Source organism: Acipenser ruthenus, chromosome 42 (assembly GCF_902713425.1).
Source record: "Acipenser ruthenus chromosome 42, fAciRut3.2 maternal haplotype, whole genome shotgun sequence".
Classification (NCBI taxonomy): Eukaryota; Metazoa; Chordata; class Actinopteri; order Acipenseriformes; family Acipenseridae; genus Acipenser; species Acipenser ruthenus.
Window position 1 is genome coordinate 3816814 of NC_081230.1, and position 4685 is coordinate 3821498.

Below are 4685 nucleotides of genomic sequence, written 5' to 3' on the forward strand. Positions count from 1 at the left end.
CTTGAACAAAGAAGACTATGCGGCGATCTGATTCAAACATTCAAAATCCTAAAAGGTATGGACAATGTCAACCCGGGGGACTTCTTTGACTTGAAAAAAGAAAAAAGGACTACGGGTCATAAATGGAGATTAGATAAAAGGGCATTCAGAACAGAAAATAGGAGGCACTTTTTTACACAGAGAATTGTGAGGGTCTGGAACCAACTCCCCAGTAATGTTGTTGAAGCTGACACCCTGGGATCCTTCAAGAAGCTGCTTGATGAGATTCTGGGATCAATAAGCTACTAACAACCAAACGAGCAAGATGGGCCGAATGGCCTCCTCTCGTTTGTAAACTTTCTTATCTTCTTATGTTCTTATAACAATAAAATAATGGCAATGTAATACAATGAATTATAATAGACTTAAGCAAACAATTATAAAATACATCAGTATTAGTACATCAGTACAACTTTCTATAGCTTTCCAAACCCTCCTACTACCTCTGTCCATACTTAAATCCCCCCCCCCCCCTTAACTAAAGAAGTACTACACCACTGAACATACCTCAATTACTGTCCTGACCAGCACTGAACATACCTCAATTACTGTCCTAACCAGCACTGAACATACCTCAATTACTGTCCTAACCAGCACTGAACATACCTCAATTACTGTCCTAACCAGCACTGAACATACCTCAATTACTGTCCTGACCAGCACTGAATGGAGGGCAGATAACGGTCCCTTTGCCACATAGTGTGGAGAGCTGTCTCCTTTGGAATCCATTGAGAAAATAGAAAAACTCAACAGTCCAGGGACGAGATTTCTCTCACAACAATGCGTTTTCTATCAATAAAATATGTTTAAAATAATAATTCTTAGTATTAATAATAGTAATAATAATATGAGATTCTACAAAATAAATATAAAAGTGACCTTCAAGTGAAACGAAACTGTTGCGGATGATTAACATTACAATGTTGTAGCTAGGATGCATAGAATGTTGTCTCATATGATGTCACAATGATGTCATAAAGATATCACCATGAGGCTTACTGTAGGTTTAGGTTTTTGATGGCATGACAACCATTTGTTTTTGTTTAAAGTAGATCTAAGGCAAATTCCTATTGATGTAATTGTGTTCCATGGATTGTGACATCACTTCTGTTTGCATCCTTATATCTTTAATAATATTGCATCTTTATTGAATATAGCACCTGTAGGGATTAAAGACGAGGTCAGAAGTGGAGATTTCAATCAAGCTGTGTTTATTCTGAGATCTCAGGAGAAGTACAATTCAAGCAAATTGACAGAGTAGGTCTGCCCATAGGCATCAAGCACTTCAATATATATATATATATATATATATATATATATATATATAGTACAAGGGAAAAAACAATTCTAATTGTTAGGCTAATTTCACTGTCTGCAGCCTTGAACTTTGTACAGAAATGAGTTATTTTGGCTTTAACATTCCCCACACTCAAACAAACACACACACATGCTGACTGACTCGAGTGGTTTTGTAGTTAATCTCAGGGATCGCTGTCATGCTGACTCGAGTGGTTTTGTAGTTAATCTCAGGGATTGCTGTCATGCTGACTGACTCGAGTGGTGTTGCAGTTGATCTAAGGGATTGCTGTCATACTGACTCGAGTGGTGTTGCAGTTGATCTCAGGGATTGCTGTCATACTGACTCGAGTGGTTTTGTAGTTAATCTCAGGGATTGCTGTCATGCTGACCACTCCATCACTGCTGTCCTCCTCATCACTGCTGCCCTCCTCACTGTTCCCTACACCAGCAGCCCAAGCATAGCTTTTTGCCCTGTGTGGACACTTATAGAACATAAGAACATAAGAACATAAGAAAGTTTACAAACGAGAGGAGGCCATTCAGCCCATCTTGCTCGTTTGGTTGTTAGTATCTTCTTGATCCCAGAATCTCATCAAGCAGCTTCTTGAAGGATCCCAGGGTGTCAGCTTCAACAACATTACTGGGGAGTTGGTTCCAGACCCTCACAATTCTCTGTGTAAAAAAGTGCCTCCTTTTTTCTGTTCTGAATGCCCCTTTATCTAATCTCCTGTTTTGGGGCTGCTTTGCTGCGCCTGGCACATGGTGCCTTGAATCTGTGCAGGGCACAATGAAATCTCAAGACTATCGAGGCATTCTGGAGCGAAACGTACTGCCCAGTGTCAGAAAGCTCTGTCTCAGTCGCAGGTCATGGGTCCTCCAACAGGATAATGACCCAAAACACACAGCTAAAAGCACCCAAGAATGGATAAGGACAAAACATTGGACTATTCTGAGGTGGCCTTCTATGAGTCCTGATCTGAATTCTATCGAACATCTATGGAAAGAGCTGAAACTTGCAGTCTGGAGAAGGCACCCATCAAACCTGAGACAGCTGGAGCAGTTTGCTCAGGAAGAGTGGGCCAAACTATCTGTTAACAGGTGCAGAAGTCTCATTGAGAGCTACAGAAAACGTTTGATTGCAGTGATTGCCTCTAAAGGTTGTGCAACAAAATATTAGGTTAGCGGTCCCATCATTTTTGTCCATGCCATGTTCATTTGTTTTATTATTTACAATATTATGTTGAATAAAAAATCAAAAGCAAAGTCTGATTTCTATTAAATATAGAATAAACAATGGTGGATGCCAATTACTTTTGTCAGTTTCAAGTTATTTTAGAGAAAATTGTTTATTCTTTGTTTTTTGTGGAGGGGTACCAACAAATTTGAGCACGTCTGTATTTATTCAATGATGTATCTATTTATGTATGTATGTATTTATTTATTTATTGATATTTTTATTTGGCATAAAGTATCCTACAGAAATTAATAGAACATAAAACAAATGAACACATTCATTTGTATTGTTGAAATTCCAATGATGAAACAGGACACACTCATTGTAGAGTTAAGTATCAGATGACATGCATGAAAGACCGCGTGGCCTAATGGATAAGGCGTCTGACTTCGAATCAGAAGATTGAGGGTTCGAGTCCCTTCGTGGTCGACTTTTTATAAAAAGTCAGGCTCGAGCCACAGCATACAGCGCAGATCAACGAAAACACAGAACGTTGCTTATAAAATCCACAGAATTATCGACCTTATACTACTTTCCAAATACATTGAAAACATGCCTGTAGTCGAGGCATGTGTTATTTGTTTCATTCAATTGTTTTAAAATTACCAAATGACAGATGACACTAGCGAAAAGAAAAAAAAATCTCTTTAGACAATATTGAACACCATATGAAGCGGGGATACTGAGATACGATAATGGAGCACTCCGTTGAAGGGTATTTATTAGTTTATGTACAGACGTGCTCAAATTTGTTGGTACCCTTACAGCTCACTGAAATAATGCTTCATTCCTCCTGAAAAGTGATGAAATTAAAGGCTATTTTATCATGTATACTTGCATGCCTTTGGTATGTCATAGAATAAAGCAAAGAAGCTGTGAAAAGAGATGAATTATTGCTTATTCTACAAAGATATTCTAAAATGGCCTGGACACATTTGTTGGTACCTCTTAGAAAAGATAATAAATAATTGGCCATTATAATAGGCAGAGACAGTTTTCCACAACATGTCAGTCGTGTCAGGTCTTTAGGGCTGCATCACAATGAATGCTTTTCTAATTCTTTTGAAAAGGTTTTAGGCCATTCTTTTTAAAAACATTCATTTAAAAACCTTTACTGTAGTATTATCTTTCCTTTTGTTTTATCTGTCAGGTAAGTACCTGTATGTCCCTGAGAAGAACGGAGAGTGTCTCCGTAGGGTTGTGACCGATGAAGATGAGAAGACTGCCATTCTCAATGAATTTCACGCAGGACACTTCGGCTCATGAGTGTGTGGACAAGGGGGGGGGGGGGAGCCCCAGAATTAGGAGTTATTTGTTTTATTGTGTTGGACAACACACGTGGAGGGGTGATGAGGTGATGGACCACAGCCAGGCTCTGCTACGTAGACAGTATCCACAGCTGGGAGGTTTGTTTGCTGTCACCAGCCTGACACAGCTGACTTCCTTCAGCTCATCGACTCGGGGATTTGTACAGATTCTCAATGTGTCTTGCAATCACTGGGTCATGGTAAGTAACATAGGCTGTGAGGAAGGTATTTTAAATGTGTTTGACGCTTTGGGAATTAATAATAAGCATGATTTCCGTTCCCAGGTCGTATCACTGCTGCAGTACAGTGGAAAGACAGTTCGGATCGGGTGGCCACATGTACAGCAGCAGCAGGGATGGAGTGACTGTGGACTGTTTACCATCGCAAACAGCCTCACACTCTGCATGGGTGGAGATCCAGGTAAGTTATGTTATGATCAAAAGCAAATGCGTGATCATCTTTTTTCTTGTTTTGTAGATGGATCTCTTCCTCCTTTCCCGAGGTGTGAGAGAACCCCGCCCCCAGAGGTACATTTCTGTGATGTGGACACCATACAGGATTGCACTGGAGCTGATGGTGGAATGCGGGAGGTGTGGTGAATGGTTCCATGGCCAGTGTGAAGATCTACAGCCAGATGACCTCATAAGTATGGAGGAGTATATGTGCTCCATTTGCAGAGTTACACACATGGGTAAGTATGGTAAGTAAAGGTGTAACAGGTTTATTTACTGTGTGTTTTTGTACATTTTTTACTAAGCATTCTAGCTTAGTATATTATACTAACACTCCAATGTGGCAATGCCTGT

The 4685-nt window shown here is 39.9% G+C and overlaps 1 non-coding gene across 1 annotated transcript; it reads left to right on the top strand.

Annotated features, from left to right (window-relative positions):
* The first annotated feature begins 2928 nt into the window (after positions 1 to 2928).
* trnar-ucg (transfer RNA arginine (anticodon UCG)) lies at positions 2929 to 3001 on the top strand. The gene has a single exon. It is a non-coding gene; the product is annotated as a tRNA-Arg (tRNA).
* The last annotated feature ends 1684 nt before the right edge of the window (positions 3002 to 4685 follow it).